Source organism: Populus nigra, chromosome 4 (assembly GCF_951802175.1).
Source record: "Populus nigra chromosome 4, ddPopNigr1.1, whole genome shotgun sequence".
NCBI classification, from domain to species: domain Eukaryota; kingdom Viridiplantae; phylum Streptophyta; class Magnoliopsida; order Malpighiales; family Salicaceae; genus Populus; species Populus nigra.
Genome location: NC_084855.1, coordinates 21,721,427 through 21,744,311, shown reverse-complemented (window position 1 = coordinate 21,744,311; position 22,885 = coordinate 21,721,427). Strand labels below are relative to the sequence as shown.

The 22,885-nt window shown below is 29.7% G+C and overlaps 1 pseudogene; it reads left to right on the top strand.

The window, feature by feature from the left end:
* The first annotated feature begins 7,534 nt into the window (after positions 1-7,534).
* LOC133691765 (uncharacterized) lies at positions 7,535-18,357 on the top strand (annotated as a pseudogene).
* Positions 18,358-22,885: the final 4,528 nt, after the last annotated feature.

Genomic DNA, 22,885 nt, shown 5'->3' with positions numbered 1-22,885 from the left:
CATATTTCTTGAGTTTGTGGAGGGGAAGTAGAGTGATAATTTTCCGCCTTTTGTCTTCATTCCACGCAAGTGATGCGTTTTGTATTCTTCTTGGTGTAAGACGCAAGACTTCTAAATTGATATTTTAAAAAAAATCTTGATATTTAAAAGTTCATTTCATCCTTACATATCCGGTAAAGTTAGGTCTATTAATTATGGGGTAAAACTCTTCGGTGATGGTATATTTTATTTAAAAGATATAAGTGTTAAATTACTTGAACCAACCGTTATTAATTTTTAAATTGGTATATATAAGATGCATTGTTTTTATAAATATTTTTTTATTTTGAAAATATAATAAAATAATTTTTTTATTTTTAAAAAATTATTTTAACATAAGTATATTAAAACGATTTTAAAAATATAAAAAAATTATTTTAAATAAAAAAATTAAATTTTCATAAAACAATATTTAAAATGCAATTCTAAAAACATCATAATACCATTCCAGAGATCAAGTCAGGGTTAGTAGAGGTCTCGAACAACTTTGAAACAACCAAGGTTTTCCGTTGGGTTTAACTGTTGTGATAATGGTTGGAAATGGATATTCACATGTATTAATTTTTTTATATTTATACTTTTATTTATATTAAAGAAAGTATTTATATTTTATATTTTATATTCATATTCTATTTATTATTTATTGAATACTAAATTTATATATCCATATGATTTTAGATATATATATAGATATATATATATATATATATATATAGAGAGAGAGAGAGAGGGTAATACTATTGTATATTTTTTTAATAAAATTTAGATTTGAATAAAATTTTAGGTTTTTTTAATAATATTTATACCTTATGTAAGAATTTTGAATATACATACCCAATTCAAAATAATTATTATACAAAAGTACTAATAATTCAAATCGGTTTTAAATAGATATTCATTAGATTCGAATAAAGTTGTAATCCTTCCTGTTAATAAAAATTTAAAGTAATTTTTTAATTAACCAAGTGACTAATTGTTTTCAAAAGTGTTTTAAAAAAAAATTAAATTTTTTTATTTTTTATTTATTTTAAATTAATATTTTTTAGTGTTTTTAGATCATTTTAATGTGCTGATATCAAAAAAGATTTTAAAAAAATAAAAAAATATTATTTTGATACATTTCTAAATGAAAAACATTTTAAAAAAACAACCGCAACTACATTTCCAAACATACTCGGATGGGGATTTTTTTACTTCATGACAAAATTGTTTTCTTTAAATGCTTGATGACTTGTTGAAAACATTTTGATTTATGTGATTATAATATGAAAAATAATTAGGAAATTTCCTACCTATATAACTATTTCTCTACGTACTTTAATTTACCACCACACACATACTAAAATCTTTTTTATCTTTGTCTTTAAAATAATATCTTTCTCTCAACTTTTTTTTATTTTTTTCTAACTCTTTCTTGTTATTTTAACCTCGTCAAATAAATTACAGATATAAAACATGAAAAGTACAATCTTATAAGATAATATAGAAAAAAAAAATAGGAAAATATTTTACCGGGAGAAACTAATTAAAAAAAAAAAAAGAAGAAGGAATATGTCGTAATAGGTTGTACTCTAGGATTTTAATTTTATGATATTTATTGTGATATATATGATAAACAACTATATAAAAGATAAAACTAATGAAAAGGGAAAGAACGGGAAAAAAATTTGCTATGCTCAAGAAGAATTAATAGTGTGTAGAACCAACTGTGTCTATTTAACATTGTGTTTGCTTTTAATTGTTTTTAAATTGTTTTTCATTTCAAAAAAATTTAATTAATGTTTTTTAAAATATTTTTTTATAATAATATTAATGTGTTAATAACAAAAATAAAAAAATCTAAAAAAAATCATTTTAATATATTTTTAATCAAAACTATTTTTTAAAAATACCCTACATTATAATACCAAACTTAAAAATTAAAATTTAAGCTGTATAAAAGAGTTGAGTCTATAATTTCTTATTTTTAAAGTAACAAATTGAAAATAGAAAATTAATTAGTCATCAGACAGTTGATTGTATGTATGTTAATATATATATATATATTTGCATGTGCTTTCTTTAGTGTAAATATCCTTTAAAAATATTTTTTAATTAAAGATATATTAAAATAATATTTTTTTAATTTTTAATGCTAGCACATCAAATCATTAAAAAACACCTAAAAAAACATTAATTTTATGCTTTTTAAATGAAAAATAGTTTGAAAAACATAATCATAATCAACTATAATAAAAAAAAAAACACTCCATGAAAAAACGTGATTTTGTTTCCAATTTTTATGATAATTTTCAACATCATACTATAAATAGGGTTGAAATAAAACAAGTAGGAATCTTTTAAGACTCTGTTAATTAGCTAGTTTTAATTTTGGTTTATGATACCATCAAATTAATTACAGAGATGCCTTTAGTCTGATGGAATTGGGATGGCTTTGCTACTGACCAAGCAACAAGACATGATTCGATGCTACTTTTCCCGAACTATGGAAAAGAAGTTGCAAGGTTTCATGGATAGATAATTTGATGCTTAAATTATATCTTTTTAAAGGTGATGGATGTAAATTCATAGTTATTAAATTTAACCTGATTCAACGAGTTATTTGGGAAACTAACGTCTAATCCGAATTGAATTTCTAGTTAATTAAAAAAATATTAACTTGATAAAACATTATTGACCTGATTGGTTTTTTACCGATCTAATTCTATGGTCAAAACCAGTCAAAACTCGATCAATTCTACGTATTAAAAAAAAAAAACAGCATTGTTTTAACTAAAATAATCTATCCAGTTGATCCAATAGCCTAATAACCTAATATATTTCCCAGCTTGATATTCCAACCAGGTATTATGTAAATCCCTGAATAAAATTCAGAAAACTAAGAATCAATATATATACTAAAATATGTATTTAATTAATTTTCAAGACATAAAGAATGAATCACTTGGGGATGAATTAAACCAGGCTATACATGTAAGAACAAATATGATATGATGATGACAATTTGGTGCGCATAATGATGGGAAAAAGAAGCAAAGTACAGCATTGAAAACTGATATAGATTCGATGTGCTAAGAAATAAAAATTAGGTAAGCACTTGAGATGTAAGGACTTGAACTTGTCATTATATGTTTAATTAGAATTTTAATAGAAGCATGCGAGGAATACCAACTTGTGATATCAACTAAGGTACTTTTTTTCTACAAGTAGTGTGAAATATATGCGTGGTGTCATGAACATCTAGACTTGGCTCGAAGCCAGGGAAAATAAATGAAAAGGTTTCATGTGAGCTGGAATACCAAGCCCAACAACAATGCTATAATATCTTTACGAACCCACTAGCACGTGGGAGACACTCATGTTGATGTAAATCAGCCCATAAATATCAATAAAGACTCATTACATGTTTCAAATACGTTAATGGCTCGGTTCAAAACAAAAACATTGAAAAAAGCATTTCAGTATTGATTTTGAAAGTTCTGATTAAGTCAGATTTAAAGGGCCTATTGAAATATTAAGAGAAGGCCTTAATACCAACTTTATTTGGGCCATGAGGTTTTGGCAACAAGGCTACTAATTTTTCAAATTTTCGACTAGCCTTGTATTTTTTATTTTTCTATGTGTTTTATGGATTCATAATTCGTTTTGGACTTCCTATTATATATGAGAATATTAATTATTTTCTTTATGTATTAGGATTTATTATTTTGTTTCTTTCCTTGTTAGCTGAGGAGAAAACATACCAAAAAAACAAACAAAAAAATCAAGCTAACTTAGAAAACAAAGTGGCGGCAAAGCTTCCTAATTATACAAGGAGGTTGTTATAGCAACTTCAATTGTGTTTTCTAATATTATAAGGGTCTTAAGAGGCGGTAAAGGAAGGAAATTAATACCAGCAATTACTTTCCTTTCAAAAAAAGAAAAAAAAAACATAAGTCTAAAATCAGAATTCTATTACAACTTGGAAACATCATGGACACCCTTCCTTTAGTTTCTAGAATTAATGGACTGCATGGAAGGCTATAAATAAGCCTTAAATCAGTTTTGTAATATTTTTTTTCCTTCTTTTCTTCTCACAACATAACAAGGATTTAATATTATGGGCTTTATTTTATTTTATTAGCTACTGCCCAAGGATCATTTAGACTTGATTGATACTTTGTTTTCAACTAGGATCCAAGACTTGTTTGGATCAGGTTATGAGTTTTAGAGTCAATTTTGTAATTGGAACAAATCAATCCACTAGGGTTAATTTTTTTCAAAAACTATTTAAACACATGTAACCTAAATTTCGACAATCATTGATGAATAATATTTCTGAATTTTTCAATTTTAATGTGTGAGAGTAATTTTTGCATTCTTCAGTTCTTGAATGAACTAAATCTGACTTATCGAAGATTAATCAGCTTCGTGATGTCATTCGACTTCATTTCAATAATGTTGGTGCCTTGGGATAAATTCTCATTGTGTCACACTCCTATCAGACCTATTTCAACTATCCAGAATCAAATCTCAATCTTGATTGTGGATTGCGTGACCATGAGCTTTCCATCACGCGCACTTTGAGCGACGTATGCAACGCCTCCTAGTGGTTAAACATGTCCATCTACCAAGTAGTTAGATGTGTCGCTGCGTCCCTTTTCAGGTGGTATAGCGCGTGTCATTAATGGTTGAGTGGTTTGTTGTCGATGAGCCTTTTTCTTCTTTTCTCTCTTCATCCCTAAAAATTACAGATTGATCTTCTTCTTTTTTTGTATATGTGCTTTGGTCTTTCGTCTTTTAATTACTAATTTTTGTCCTTGACTCTAATAAGAGTTTTATTTCCTTCAATCTCAATTTGTAATATATTATGCTTTTAAATTTGATCCTTCTTCTTTTGATTCATGATTTCTTTAGTTGACCCTTATATAAAAGTTTTGTTTTCTCAATTTTGCATTTCAATTCAGGTCTATTTAGTTTTATTGTTTTCAATTTGGTTCTTAATTTTTATTTTTTTTTCTTTTTTGTTGGAGTTATTTTTCTCTTCAATTTAACCCTCCAAATAAAAATTTGGGTCCTTTTTTTCTTTTAATTTCTTTTCTTTTTGTCCTCTTTCATTTTGTATAAGTATTATTTATTTTCAATTTAGTCCTTTAATTTTCATTGTTCATATATTCTTTTTTATATTTGGTCTTTAGTCTTTGGATTTCTTGTTTTTTTTCCTTAACTCTTTTATAAAAATTTTATTGGTTTTTAATCTCACCCTTCAATCCAAGTTTATTGTGTGTTATTTTTTTATCTTTATTTTTTTTTGTTTGAGTTATTTTTCTTTTCAATTTAACCTTCCAAAAAAAAATAGTTTCCCCCTAATTTATATTTTATTTCAATTTTCACCCTCATTATTTTGCTAATTGAGTTATTTTTTTGTTTGAGTTATTTTTTTATTTTAAATCCTTTTGTTTTTTTTTCCAAAGTATCGTGATCTTTTAAAAAAATCTTTGATTAATATCATTGTTTTTTTATCATTTAATTAAAATAAAACTAACTCGTTAATCTCACTCGGAGTTATAACTCAAATCGTTAATATCTTGTATTTCTTTAAAACATGTTTCATCATCTAGATATTACTAGTTGTCATGCCCGTGCGTTGCCACAGGCTTATGGCATGCTTATGTATTGTCATGGATTTGTAAAAAAAATCATAAAAACAATTTAAAAAAAAAATTATATGGAGAAACACTATTGCAATCTACAATGTTTTCAAGAAAAATTAAACTATAAAGCTAAATTCTCAATCAGCTTAATATTAAAAAAATAAAATAGACAAAGATAATTTAGAAACAAATTCATAAAAAAAAAACAAAAGGAAAAAAAATCAGGAAACACTACAGCAATCTATAGTGTTTTGTGAGGAAATATACAATTGTAATTCTCAACCAACTCAATATTAAAAAAATAAAATCAATAAAGATAATTTTGGAAAAAATTATAAAAAAAAATGAAAGGAAAAAAAAAACAATGTAGGAAAACACTATAGCAATCTATAGTGTTTCATGAGAAAATCTACAGTTGTAATTTCCAACTAACTCAATATTAAAAACAATAAAATTGATAAAGACAATTTTGAAAAAAATTATAACAAAAAAAAATCATGCGGGGAAACACTTTAGCAATCAACGGTGTTTTAAAGAAAAAAACTACAAAGCTAAATTTTCAACCAGCTTAGTATGAAAAAAATAAATTCGACAAAAATAATTTTGAAAAACAAATCGATACAAAAACATGTGTGGAAACACTGCATCAAGAAAAAATCATGTGGGGAAACACTGTAACAATCCACAATGTTTTTTTTTCAAGAAAAAAACTACAAAGCTAAATTATCAACCAACTCAATATGAAAAAAACTAAAATTGACAAATATAATTCTAAAAAAAAAAACATATAGGAAAACACTGTAGCTGTGAAAACCCTGGAAATTTATAATTTAAATATGTAGAAGTGTAAACCCTCATGTAAACATAAAACTGAAAATGATAATATTTCAATGAGTGATGGAAACCAAGATTAGAAATAATAGATAAATAATGATATATAATGGAAGAGATGACCTCCATAAAATGATTTTTTGGTTTAGAATTCATAAAGACAGAGAAATTGTTAACATGTTTTGATGGATAAAATAATGAGAAAAATGACAAAATATTTTTAGGAAATAAGTGAGGTAATAAAGAATGCATTATAATAAAGGATAATGCAATGAAAAGGGTAGGACTGAAGGTGCATGCACCGATTAAAAATCAGTGATGTTATTTTGAAACGGTAATAAGCACAATAAATAAATAAATAAAGGTGGAAATTAATGAAAAGTTTTAATGATGACCTTAAAGCTTTAGAAGGATAATTGATATGACTTTTTGTGAAGATTGAACAAGAAAAATCTAGATTGTTTATGAAAAGTCATGAACTGAACAAGTTTACATTAGAAAGCAGAGCTCTCAATCCAATCGTTGGATCGGGATGAAATTTTGCATGAAGTCTATTAATATGTTTTCCTACCTTGGTTAAATATCTCATCTCAATCGGAGTTTGGTAAAGAGTAGCGATTTAAGCAGAAATAAACCAGATATTTTACATGAAAAATAAAATAAAATACATAAAGGCATGAATAAGGGATAAAATTATAATTATGGAAAAAGTGCCTATAAAATTGCAAAGAGGCCACCAATTAAAAAAATAGAGAAAAGCAGATAGAGAGAGAGCTGCAGATTTTGGAGAAAAACCAATAATGCTCCGGTGGCCATATCTCTAGAAAACACCGTTGGAGCATGTTGTGTTTTAGATATGTTGTTTTTATTACACTCCTGTACTAACTAAGCGGAGGGATTGGAAGGAACACAATCCGTTTGACAGATATCATCATCGGAAATTTCCTGGAAAACAAAAAGGAAATGCACCTACAGGGCAGTTTGGTCTCTAGCCGATTTATCCCTCTTCCACCGTTGGATCATGCTCATTCATGGATATGTGGTGCGCCTATATGTTGCCTTCATTCTGGACAGTGGAGATCGAAAACTCATCCTCCGGCAAGGTTTCGTGCATGTTGAACAGTAGCTCGTCCATTTTCAGGTAAGCTCAGTTTTATACAGATCTAGGGAGATCTAACCGTTGGATCATTATGATGTTGAGATATAGTATGACCAACCCTATGATATAGAGTTTGACCGCTGGGTTTCAAACAATAATCTGAGGTTGATGACTTATTGCCTTTTGAATCTATTACTAGTTTTGGCAAAATGTAGTAAGCTTGATTAAATACATGTTTTGATGAAATTAGAATTGTGTGGGTGTAAATTTTATGGAAGATGTAATGGTAAAATATGTTCTTGTTATTAGTATTATTATAGATTAATTTTGCATTCTTTATATGAAGGGAAGAATGATTATTGTGTAATAATAGTAAGGAACATTGCTATATGAACATGTTGATTGAATACAAAGCTAACTCGTTGGTTATGTTATAAATGGGGTGGAACCATGAAGAAATTGAAATGAAAGAAATTTGGAAAATAAAACATATTTAAAGCTAGCTATAAGTATTTTTGTCAAATTGATTAGTTAATGAAGATTGTTATGGATTCCAACTAATAGGGTGAAATTGTTGTTGTGATAATGATCTAAGAAAATTAATTGTTAAGGTTTGCCGCATATGTTTAATTGCATGAGGAGAAAACAAAAGAAAATGAATAGTTCATCATTTTGTTGTATTAAAAACAATAATGGGAGAAATCCCAAAAGGAATGAGTTTCCTTATTTTTGGTCTAATCTTGCAACATTGTAGAGGTAGGGGAATTGTTTGAATGTTTTGCTTTAGAATTGGTTTGAATTTGTGATTTAATGATGCCAAATGACCTTAGATGATGTTGTTTTTGCATGAAAATAAGTTGGAAGTTGAAAAGGATTTCCAAGGAATGGAAATCCTCGTTGTCCAAAATTTTAGCTATAAAGGAGGGGCTATTGTGATTGTTAATCTTTAGCCTTAAAACTAAAATAATTTGGAGTTGGTTTCTTCATAAAAGTTGTATTTCCATGTTTTAACCTTTCATAGAGATAAATCACGCCCAAAACTGAGTTTTACAGTTTTAGTTATGATTAAGACACTAGATAGTGTTCTGGGTTGGTTAAGCTAAATTGATTGGAATTACTTAGAATTACTATTGAGTGATGATTTTGATAACAAAATTATAAGAATGAATATAAACATGAAAATGAGTAAGAGTATGAGATCTTAAAGAAAATTCCTTGTGATTGGTTTGAGAATACTAGTTGAATGAGAATTAAATGAAGATGTGATGTTGGTTGTATTGTTGATAAAAATTGAATCCCTGGTGGTACAAGGAAAGTTGTAGGGACTGGACAATTGCATGGAGTGGCAGCACGTGCACCTATTCTAGGTAGGTGATTCATCACCTTATCTTGTAATTAGTTTCTTAAATGTTTGTGTTGTGTGTTTAATTGATGTTAAAAGAATGAAACAGATGAATAAGTTGAGTGATTATTACAAATAAGAATTATTGGTAATTTAAGAGAAATTACCGAAATTATTTGGCTAACAAAAGAGGTTAGCCGGGTGCTGGGTAATTCGTATGGAATTACCGGATTAATTGGCTAACAAAAGAGGTTAGCTGGATGTGGGGTAATTGGTGTGGAATTATCGGATTGATTGGCTAACAAAAGAGGTTAACTGGATGCTAGGTAATTCGTATGGAATTACCGGATTGACTTTGGCAACCAAGATGGGTTAGCCAAACTTCTTGGGTAGTTAAGAGAATTACCGGGTTTATTGGTTAACAAGGAAGTTAATTGGATATGGGGTAATTCGTATGGAATTACCGGATTGATTGCCTAACAAAAAAAGTTAGCCGAATGTTATGTAATTTGTATGGAATTACTGGATTAATTGGCTAACAAAAGAGGTTAGCCGGATGCTAGGTAATTCGTATGGAATTACCGGATTGACTTTGACAACCAAGATGGGTTAGCCAGATTGCTTGGGTAATTAAGAGAATTACCGGGTTTATTGGTTAACAAACTGGATATAGGGTTATTCGTATGGAATTACAGGATTGATTGACTAACAAAAGAAGTTAGCTGGAGGCTGGGTAATTCATATGAAATTACCGGATGTACTGGTAACCGAGGAAGGTTAACCAAATGTGTGGGTAATTATATGAAATTACCAGAATTATTGGCAATCGAGATGAGTTAGCCGGATAGTTAAGTTTTGAAAAGATTATGTGAATTAATTGATTTAAGTTAGAAGTAGTAAGTTCTAAATGTTATGAGTAAAATAATTAATATATGACTAAGATATTGAATTAATGTGGTTATTGGGTAGACACAATGATTTGGAGATTGGAGGGGAATTGATAGATAATTGGTTACCATAGTGTTGGTGGCTAAGGATACATTACAATGATACTTAACACCATAATGATGGTGGTTAAGGGCATAAATTGATACTTGGCACTATGATGAGGGTAACCAAGGTTATGTGAAGGATGCTTAGTGACCGTAGTATTGATAACTAAGATTGTGTACAAATGATACTTGGCAACCGTGGTTACAATGCATATGATGTTAATAAGAAAAATGAAAGGGGTTCGATATGAATGGAAGAATCAAATGACATTGATTAGTTATCCAGGTTTGGATTGCTAATAGTATCGATGAAGTTTCATCGGTGCCGGTATTCCTTAAATTGATTAGTCTAGCCCAATATTAGAAGACTAATGATACTAATGAGATTTATTAATTTTAGTGATTACCTTCTAACAACAGATTCAGAAAAGGAAAAATATTGATTGATTATTCCAAAAGAATGAGATAAGCTAATGATACCAAGAGAGGAATATCTTGGTATCAAGTGAGAATTGATTTATAAGGAGATGATGTTCGCAAACCGTTGAGTTGTGTTGAGATTTCCAAGATGGAATTATTCTTGGCAAATGAGACAGGATATTAGATGGATATTGGCAATAGATGGAAAATATATGTTGTAAAAGAGGTTTATGCCTAATTTCATATATCAAAAGAAATTCCGTAGAGACTATTGTATGCCATTGTTATAGCTTGTTACTATCTTTTATATTTATGTGTACATGTTAATTTCTATTTTCAGGTCCATTAGGGTCGCGTCAAGGGTAATACTAGTTTAGTTATCTTTTACTTTTGACCATGTAAATTATTTGTAAATTAAAAGACTTATCTCCTAAAACTTGAGATGTAATATTAATCCGTAAATTTGAATGTATGTCTTTAATCTAATGGTTGAAACTCTTAGTACTTATTTGACCATGCAAGTTTACAGTTGAAATTGAATCTTTCATTTGAACTACATTATATGATGTTATTGAATAAGATGTGTTGTGTTGATGATAATGAGTTGGGTTGAGACCTAGGATGATTGGATCGTGATTTTGAGTTATGAGATATGAGATATTAAAAGTGTAAACAGGGTATATGTCGATAACTTGGGACTTATCAGTATAGGGGAGACTCTGCTGAAATTTTGGTGGAACCTATATAAAAAAAAATACCTGAAATTTTCAATATATTGCGAAAAAGAATGTAGAAAAATCGGGGTTGTTACAGTAGCAATTAACAGTGTTTTAAAGGAAAAACCAAAAAGCTAAATTCTCAACCAGCTTAATATTTAAAAAATAAAATTGACAAAAATAATTATGAAAAAAACACAAAAAAAGAAGATAATTTTAGGAAAACAACAAAAAAACAAAAAAAAAACATGCGGGGAAAGTTAAAGCTAAATTCTCAACCAGCTTAATATTAAAAAAAATAAATTCAACAAAGATAATTTTGAAAAAGAAACATATGGAGAAATATTGTACCAAAATAAAAACCACATGGGGGAAATACTATAGTAATCTACAATGTTTTATTATAAAAAAAATACAAAACTAAATTCTCAACCAACTCTATATGAAAAGAAAACCGAAAATGACCATTTTGGAAAAACAATCATAAAAAAAAATAATTATATAAGGAAACATTGTAGCAATCCATTATATAGGAAAGTTGAAAACATAAAATGTTGATTAAGGTTCTCGTTTAGTATCACAGCAGTTCACAGAGAATTTGGCCCAAAATATATTGTATGGACAGATAATTATAGCACATTTAGCTTAGGATTGACAATATGATGAATTGAGTTTAGTAATATAAAGTAAATGATACTATGATGTAATTGTTTCTGTAGTAGATTGGTTCAAGAAAAGAATGCAGAGCTCAGGTTGGTGTCTTGAATGGCTCTTTCAGCTGCTCCCATAGGCTCTAGCTAGTTTCCTAGAAAATCATAATTGGCACGTACACTTAAAAGAAACCGAAACTATTAACCCTTCTTGTGGAATTATTAACCATGTGGTCATGCTTCTTTAATGCTCAATTAGTTTGGTTCTTTCTCAAATCTACTCTACATTACATAGCTGAAGTTTGAGAACAGCTTATTGGTTTGGTAAGTTTCAAAGATTGAATCAAAATGCTAAACAATCTTGTGATTCACTGCAATAGGTTGGAGTGACTGGATTTTGCATAGGGGGTGCTCTGTCTATTGCAAATTCTGTTTTCATTCTTGAGGTTGATGTTGTTGTTACATTCTATGGTGTTCCTTCATCACGGCTCACTAACCCTGTTCAAGCTAAGGCACCTGTTCAGGCTCACTTTAGAGAGCTTGATAATTTTGTTAGCTTTTTCAAATGTTACGGTATGCCAATTTCTTTAGAGTTTGTTGACGCTAACTATCATCTGTTGTTTTCAATTTTACATAGAATTATCAACTTGTCCTTGCCTATGAGCTTGAGAAAAACTGCTCTTGGTACTTTTTATATACCGTGTTGGATACATAAATTTACAGCTTCAAATTCCTCTAAGAATGAGAGCTCACTTACAGGTTCCAAATGTGGATGATAATCACACTCTCAAACTGTAGCACTTGAAGTTGCACTTCAAGTAATTGAACACGTGTAATCGTGGGAATTTTATCTTGAGTTATTAATAATATTGTTTTTTTAACTGATATATTGAACGAATTTGTTGTTGTTGATCTTTCTTCTTTGAATTTGAAGAATAAAATGAAAAACTCATCAAGAAATACAAGGAGAGATGCATTACTGAGATAAACAGAACATGTGAACAATAAAAGCTTGCATCTGAATCCCTAATAACTATTGTAAATTTGCATCAGAAGAGGGAGCTTCATCATTTTCCCTTCTCAGTCTTTTTTCTTTGTGTACTTTTTTCTCATAATGCGATTAGGCCTGTAAAATAAGTTGCCTTAAATCAAACTTAGGCAGTTAAGAAAATCAAATGTCAAATATGTTGGTTTTACAATACATAATATCCCAATATTATGAACTTCCCTTTTTAAGTATTATGAGTTTCTAAGCTTGCAAAACAAAAAGAATTATCGTTTTTAACCATATGTTCATCTGATATCCTCACCGAGCTCACATGTTAAACATGTTGATAAGAACTAATTTAGTAATCAAATATTACAAATTAAAAAAAACTAGAAATTAAGAATAAGTTTAGGAAATTTTTTGATATATTTCTATTCTTAGTTTTCCACCCTTAAACAAGAATAGAGTACTGTGAATATATATATACAAGTTTTATGCAATAAAGAAAGAGTACTGTGAATTGATATAAGCAATTATCTCTAAACTACCCGGACATTGTTGACATGGTATCAAAGCTACTGATTCAATTATAAACCTTTTTCAAATCACAAATAACCTAAAACAATGGCATAACCAAACCCACCAAACCATGCTCAGATTACAACCATAAATTTTGTAACCAACACTCAAACCAACTTTACCCAAAACCCTGACCTGCCAATTGTCATCCCTAGAATCAAACTTAATGATCAGAATTATGAACTATGGTCATAGATCATGGAGGTGTTCATCTCCGACAGAAACAAACTTGGATTAATCACCGGCAAAATCAGACAGCCAGTAATTACCGACCCAACATACAGTAAAATGGAGAACAAAAAATGCAATTGTTAAAGATTGGATTATCAATTCCCTAAACCCAGATTTAATTGGGAATTTTATCAGATTTCCTACAGTTAAAGGTGTTTGAGACACCATTGCCACAACCTACTTCGATGGAGAAGATAATGTCCAGGTATATGACCTAAAATGAAAAGTCAGTCGAACCACACAAGGGAGGGGTTCTCTAGAAGACTACTACACTAGCTTACAATCTCTTTGGCGAGAGATCAACTACAAACGCCCAAATCCTAAGACATGCGATAAGGACATACGGAAATACAACATACTAATTCAAGAAGATCGAATTTGTACCTTCTTGGATGGTTTGGATGATCAATTTGATCAGACCTGTCAAGACATTCTTTAATAAATCCCTCTATCATCGATCGAGCAAGCCTTCGCTCAAGTGAGAAGAGAGAACACCAAATAAACCGTGATGATGGAGAAGGAAAGGGGAGATAGTTTCTGTTTACTAATAAGAGGCAGAGACAAGAACTGGGGTGAGATGAGAAGGGGAGGCATGGTGAACTTAGGGCTATAGAATGAAAAAGCCGTCAAGAATGGTGTGAACGACAGGACGACTAATAAGGGATGGAATGATTTTAACAGCCTCACTCTTACAAGCCCGAACAGACGGGCTGGACTAGTTGCAACTCATCCAAGCCATTTTTTAGCCTATCATCATCTAAAAAACAAACCCTTCGGCCCAAGTCTAGACCACATGGGCTGAATTCCAGCAAGCCATTTTTTTCTAGACCAAAAGCCTATGAGGGTGGGTGCACTTATTATGGAGGAAATAACACGTGTTTTCAGCTACACGGGTATCCTAAATGGTGGTATGAACTGAAGGGAAAAAAAGATGAATGAAATGGTCATGCAACATTTGTTACTAATACAGATCCAAACATATTTGTGCCACTCAACAATCAACCTTAGTCTACAACTCAAGACCCAGGTATTATTGGTTCCACAAACTTAATATCCAATGGTGAACATGTAAACAATTGAATTATTGACTCAGGGGCGACAAATCACATGACCTATGATCATAATAACTTAAAAAAAAATCAGTTCCTCAACAGAAGGCAATATCAAATGCTAACGGTGATATATATTCGGTAACAAGGGGAAGAACCATGGAATTATCAACCACATTCACTCTCCCTAATACTCTTTTTGTTCCTTCACTCTCCACTAAATTACTATTAATAGTGCAAGTAACAGAAGATTTAAATTGTTGCGTACTGATGTATTCCTCGTTTTGTTTGTTTCAGGAAGTTCTCACGAAGAATATTTTTGGTCATGGTACTAAGAGAGGAGGGTTATATTATGTGGATGATTTGAACCTTGGAAAAGTTCATTCCATCCAATCATCACAGCGGCAAGGACAAGACATTTGGTTATGGCATTACCAACTAGGACACTCATCATTTAGCTATCTATAACATTTATTCCCTACTTTATTTGAAAATGTATGGCTCTCTAGTTTCAAATGCAAGGATTATATAATGGGTAAAAGTTATCGAACAAATTACCCCATTAGTTATAATAAATGCAATGCACCATTTGAGATTATTCACTCTGAGTTATGGGGTCCTGCACCTGTTATGACTACTGCTAGCTTTAGATGGTTTGACACCTTTATTGATGGTTGTACAAGGGTCTCTTAGGTTTATTTGTTGAAATATAAGAAAGATGTCCTACCAATTTTTCAAAAATTTGTCACCCTTATATAAACTTAGTTCTCTATGGGCATTAAAACTCTTCAATCTGATGATGGAGGTGAATATATTAACCAAGAGTTTGGACAATTTTGTGATAGAAAGGGCATCATACACTAGATTACTTGTCCACATACTCCTCGGTAGAATGGAATTGTTGAACGGAAAAACAAACACATACTGGAGACAGTACGGACCATTATGAGAGCTGTCTATATACCCCAACAATAGTGGCCTAATGTCATGGGTACATTTGTTTATCTTCTCAACCGCTTGTCATCCCTACTTAATTTTCACACACCACTCCAAACTTTGGAATGGTATGTTAAACTACATTCAACATTCCATATACCTCCAAAGATTTTTTGTTATGTTGTATTTGTACATGTTTCAAAACTCCAACGATCCAAGTTGGATCCATGTGTTGTTCATTGTGTCTTTCTTGGCTATGGTTCTCATATGAAAGGATACTAGTGTTATGATCCCTTCACACGAAAACTCTGTTACTATGGATGTAACCTTTCTTGAGACCGAATATTTCTTCAATGAACCATCCCCGTCTGTTCTTCAGGTGGAGAATAGACATGAACAACAAATATAGGATTGGGTTCATCCTGACCATACTCAAACAGAACTACTGAACAGATCAACCACGCCGACTTACATACTCAAGCCACATCGAATAACCCCCTCTCCAATATACAACACGACCAAAATAAGAATCGTGAGGACAATCTCGACACTACAACTGAGGTAAGATCTCGTGACTCTCCTAAATTACCTGATTCTATTACATATAGTTAACCTTACATGCATAATCAAATAATTCCCCCAAACCGATACTCATCGAAAATAGAAGGAAGAAAGTCCAAATACTCCATTGCAAATTTTATCTCAGCCAATAACATGTCAAATGCAGCAAAGGTCTTCATAGGAAAAGTGTTTTCAGAACAGGTCCCACGAAATATTTGAAGAAGCCATGCTAGATGAACACTGGAAGATGGTTGTTTATGATGAAATAAAGGCTCTTCAGAATAATAATACTTGGGAACTAACTACATTACTAGATGAAAAAAAAACAGTTGGATGCAAATGGGTGTTTACTGTGAAATATAAAGCAGATGGGACAGTATAACGATAAAAAGCGAGATTGGTAGCTAAAAGATACACACATATATACGGCATAGACTATCAAGAAATGTTCTCAGCAGTAGCCAAATTAAACATAATTCGGATACTCCTATCACTTGCAGCCAACCTAAACTGACCTTTACATCAATTTGATGTAAAAAATACATTTCTTTATAGAGATCTAGAGGAGAAAGTCTATATCGATGTTCCTCCTGGTTTTACTAGAAGAAGAGAAAATGTGGTGTGCAAGCTTACAAAATCACTTTATGGACTGAAACAGTCTCCCATAGCATGGTTTGTAAGATTCAGTGTAGCAATGCAGAAGCATGGATTTAGCCAAACCAACTCGGACTATACACTATTTCTGAAAATAAATGGGGCAAAAACAATAGCTTTGATTATTTATGTTGATGATATAATAGTCACAGGAAATGATGAAGAAGGAATTTCAGAATTATAAAGGTATCTAGCAAGTGAATTTGAAATTAAGGATCTTGGTGGGTTGAAGTATTTTTTGGGCGTCAAAGTATATAGATCAAAACTAGGCATGTTCCTCTCACAAAGAAAGTATGTATTGGTCCTATTAGCTGAGACAGGATGTTGGATTGCAAACATGTGGATACATCAATCGTACAAAGTCATTGTTTAGCAGAATATCTAGATCAGGTTCCCACAAAGAGAGAACAATATCAAAAATTGATGGGAAGACTCATCTACCTTTCACATACATGTCTTGATATCGCATGCGAGTACTTAGATACTTAAAATCCTCTCCGGAAAGAGAAATTATTTTCTCAAAGAATGATCACCTTAACATCATTGGTTATACTGATGCATACTTGACTGAGAATTTGACTGATAAAAAGTCTACTTCATGATACTTTACCTTTGTTGGGGGAAACTTGGTGACCTAGAAAAGTAAGAAGCAAAATATTGTTGCTCTATCTAGTGCTGAAGCAGAATTCAGAAGGATGACCAAAGGATTATGTGAAATACTATGGATAAAGGGGCTACTTAAAGAGCTAGGATATCCTTTGGAGATTGAGATCAAGATATACCGTGACAACAAAGCTGCAATTGTTATAGCCAATAATCTAGTTCAACATGACCGAACTAAACGCGTGGAAGTAGATAGAAATTTCATCAAGCAGAAACTCGTTGAGAAGATTGTGATTTTTCCTTTTGTCAGATCTAAGGATTAATTGGCATATATACTTACTAAAGCAGTATCCAATAAAGTATTTCATTGCTCTCTCAACAAATTGGGTATACGAGATATCTTTACACTAACTTGAGGGGGAATGCTGACAAGAACTAATTTAGCAATCAAATATTACAAATCAGGAAAACTAGAAATCAGGAATAAGTTTAGGAAAGATTTTGGTATATTTTTATTTTTAGCTTTCCATCCTTAAACAGGATTGTTATTGTACATGCAAGAAAGAGTACTATGAATTGATACAAACAATTATCTCTAAACTATCTGGACATTGTTGACAAGACATGTATAATATTGAGAGTAGAGAAAACAGACAGGATTCATCAACATTGGCTGGTTGAAAATGTAGTATAGAAATGATCTACTGTTGAATTCAAGTTAAATTGTCTACAGAATGATGTTTCCTGTTGTGCCAGCCTACGGATATTGAATGCATGATGATAAGATGGAATTTACTGATGCTGTTGTTAATCTTGATATTTGAGGCTGCCAAGACTCTGGAGGAAAAGCTGAAAGCATCAGGAATTCCGTATGAGGTACACATTTATCGAGGCAATGCACATGCTTTTATGAACAGGTCTCCAGAAGGTGTGAAGAGGAGGAAGGACATGTGAATGCCTGATGAGGATGAAGCTTCTTCTGAGCTGGCTGGTCCCGATTCAAAACATGGATGACTCGTTTCTTATCTGCATGAATGAGTGCTCAGTTTTATACATCCATCTCGGCTACATGCTTGCTAGCTTGCATGTAGCAGCATGGTATGTTGCACAGGCACGGGTTGGGAAGGCCTGGCACAAATTATGTGAGATCCCCTCCTGTGCAAGTCTGTTATTGTTCATGTGTTGTTTCTGGCGTGATTTGAGTCTGTTGTTAACAACTGTTATTGTGTTTTGTGTAAAAGAAATAATTCAATTGAAAATTTAAGTTAAGTCGTTAGCTAAGGTCTCAAGATATAATTTATATTATTTTTTAACATACTTCTTTAAATGAAAATGTTCTAGACTTGAAATTTACACAGTTTTATATTATCTTATGTTTAATTTTTATCAAATAAATAGAGATAATAAAACTAAAACTCATGACCACTTAATCATTAAATCTTTGATACTATATAATAAAAAATCAAATCAACCTAAAAATGTAAACTCTAATCACTTTTGCTAATCTATATCACCATGAAATCCAAGAGAAAATGCAATAATAAATCTAGTTTGTTTGATGATTGATTATCATCATACGACTCAGATACTTCAATTGTTATGTTTTTATCATCATACGGCTCAGCATTAAGAGACTCTTATTCTTGAGTTTCTAGGCTCAATTATCAATATGAATTTCTTACTTATTTTCGTTGGACACAAGTTTTTTTTAGAGAGTACATTAGAAAATTTATCATTTTACTCTCTATCTTATAATTTTTATTTGAATTTTTTAATTCAGGTTAAAATTAGCCTTTAAAAACTCGTAAAATTCTTCTTTTCTTTCAATTTTTTATTGAAAAAGGCAATGTGGATTTGATGGAATGACAAGAATCTCAATTAAAAGAAAGGGTGTTTTTGTATTCAATTAAAAAAAAGGAATACAATTGAAATTGCCTCCTTGTTGAGCCTACATGAAGGAACGCGGTTGCGTTTCTAAAAAAAAGTTTGAATTTTTTTAAAAAATAATTATTTATATATTTTTTATTATTTTGATTTATAAATTTTTAAAAAATATATTTTAAAAAATAACCATTATTTCAATAAAAAAACAAAATATAATATAAATATTCCAAGCATGAAGAACCTATAACAATTTTCTACAAAGTCAAGGTTTACTTGGCTCTATACCGGAATATAAAATAGAATAGGAAAGTTAAAGTTAAAGTTAATTTTGGGTGATGTGCTGGCCATTGAAATCTCTAATGGCTCCTTACAGGTTTTTAAGTTAATAATTTTTATTTTTAAAAAATGATGTTTAGTATATTAAAATAATTTAAAAATATAAAAAATTATTAATTTAAAATAAAAAATTATTTTTTAAAATACAAAACAGTTACAACGCCTGTGGGACCAGGGGGAACTAGTTGATGAACTGTGTCAACGGCTCATGGTGTTGTAAGACGCTGCTCCTCAATTAGGGATCCTTGATTGTACTACCATAGTTTCTGGCTGTCGTGTACGGGATGTTGAAAGCACCTCCGATGAAAGGGAAACATGATAGATTTAGATTCTTTTTATATTTCAATTTTTTATATATATTTTTAGATTATTTTGATTTCTTGTTATCAAAAATAAATTTTAAAAAATAAAAAAATATTATTTTGATGTATTTTTAAATAAAAAAATATTTTAAAAAACAATTATTATTATAATTTTAAAAATATTATTAATATGAAAATAAACACGGTTGCATCGCAGTCGCGCAATCTATTTTCCACACGGCATCTTTAGATAGAGTAACCTGTGATGATGCATGAAACTCAATATTTAAGGTTTTTTAAAGTTGAAGTCCCCGGATACGCAAGTTCTTGAAAAAGATTGTATAATCTTCCACCGCAATTTTGACACGCATCAAAATGGAAAGAATTTTAAATAGATTTCGGGGTTATTTATGGTTATAGAATAATGGTTATTTAAAAAAAAATTATTTATTTTTAAAAAATTATTTATAACACCAACACATCAAAATAGTTTGAGAATATGAAAAAAATAATTTAAATAAAAAATTAAATTATTTAAAAAAATTGAAACGTAACTGACCTGTTTGTTTTTGCGTTTCAAAAATGTTTTTGTAAAAATTAAAAAACAATTTTTCTTTGTTTCAAATTAATATGTTTTTAGTGTTTTTAGATTATTTTGAAGCGTTGATATCAAAAATAATTTTTTAAAAATAAAAAATTTATTTTAATATATTTTTAAATAAAAAATATTTTAAAAATCAATTATAACTACACTTTCAGAACTGCTCAATGAAAAAATCTTAACAATAAATATGGTGATTGAAAGATTTTATGAGAAGATGAGGAAAGGAACCCTTCTCTCTTCTGTATTTCTTTAATCTCCAGCTGGTAATTAATGTGAAGCACATAACCCTAAGAAAAGGATGGATAGGCAATGCAATTTGGACAGCCCACTGAATATTCTATTGTTTTTGTGTCTTAAAAAGTATAATTAAAAAAAATTAAAAAAAATATTTTTTATTTTAAATTAATATTTTTAAATTATTTTAATATATTCTGATATAAAAATAATTTTAAAAAAATAAAAAAAATATTATTTTAATATATTTTTAAATAAAAAAACACTACAACAAACAACTATAATTACACAATCAATTACCCTTTTAATCAAAATTGATCCACACTAACCATCTAGATAGTGGTTTAATAATAAAAGTTTAGGACTAAGAGGTTTACTCTCTCTATGGTCTCAGGTTCAAGTCCTGTGGTTGTTCATATGATGACTACTGGAGACTTACATGGTCATTAACTTCAGAATCCGTAGGATTAGTTGATATACGTATAAGTTAACCCGAATATCCATATTAAACTAAAAAAATTTGATCCACACTCATGTATCTTGAAATGAGCTACGTAGACGTGGAGCTTGAATGTTTTTCAACCATTCGTATGGTAATATAAAAATAAATTAAAAAAATATATATTATTTTTATATATTAAAAAAAAAAGAACTTAAAAATCAATCTTTGCTGCAGTTTCCGTGGCAAGATGAATTTGCAAGTAGCTAGCTAGAATACAAGATGGATAGTCCCGTTACTTATGATGGCGGTGGATATCAACGAGAGAGGCAGAGTTATGAAAGATGCGTCAAGAATCTCACTCTTTCACATGTCCCGTTACTTATGATGGGCGGTGGATATCAACCCTTTTTTTTTTTTTTTTTTTATCTTAAAACGTTTACATAATTTAAAAGCCTGAGTCCACCTAGCTTGTTTTCGTGTACATATGTTTGGTGTGATTTATTAGAAAGTGTTTGTTTTTTTGGGTGATTTTTATGGTTATAATTTAAAAAAAAAAGTAAGTTTTAAAAAGTATGGTTAGCTATGGTGAATTGAATTTAGATACGTGTTTGGTAAAAATTATGATTAAAGTTTATGTATAGCAAAAAAACATGTATAAAATTATTTGTATTTGAAAGTGTAATTGCGGTTGATTTTCAAAGTGTTTTTTACTTGAAAATGTATTAAAATAATATTTTTTTTATTTTAAAAAAATTATTTTTGATATTAGCACATCAAAATAATTTAAAAACACCAAAAAATATTAATTTGAAGTAGAGAAAAAAATTAAAAAAAAATAATTTTTTTCAAAAACGTTTTTGAAACGCCAAAACAAACAGGGTAGAAACTCAGTTAAAAAAACATATAAAAACTGCTTCACAAAAATTACATTTCAAACTCAATTTTTTAATGGACCCCGTAACATAAAACATAGTTTGGTGTATTACCAAACATCTTACTGCATTTGTTTCACCACAAACATAAAAAGCTAGCAGAAAACAATTACAATCTTATAAAGTAAATAACACATATTATATATCCAACTAGCTGGTAATCCATGTTTTGTTTCTTTATCGGTATGATTTAAAGTTAATTTCAAACATAAAAATATATAAATAAATGTTATGTATGTAATTTTGGTATTATAACTTTTTAAAATTGAAAAACAAAAAATATTGTTTGCATTTAATAAAATAAATTAAGAATATATATTAACCGATAAATCAAAAAATAGTTTTTAGTGCTAATTAAATTACAAATCAAAACAAATCCTGGTATATGAAACTATACTAGTGTAATTTGGTAGGTTGAAATTGTAGAAAAAAAAAAGTTTGACGGCCAAAATAGTGTATCTAATAGAGTACATCACAAAACCCTTATTAATTTCTTTAGACTAAATTTTTTAATCTTAATGACCTTAAAAACGCAATTTTATATCAGTCTAGTATATTTAGAGAAATTTAATAAATTTTTTTAAAAAATTTAAGTTTAAATTCAAAACATTAAAAAAAAATACCTCCTCAACCACCAAACCCTTAGAATTAATATAAAATTAATTTAATACATAAAGTTTAGAATATATTTAAGTCCATAAAATATGCTTTCTGGATAATAAAGTTTTCTCAAATTAAAAAAAAAAAGTCTGCTTGGAGCATCAAATACATGTGCTGATAAAAATAAAATAAAACTCTGTTATTATTGTATGTTTGTAGTGGGACATA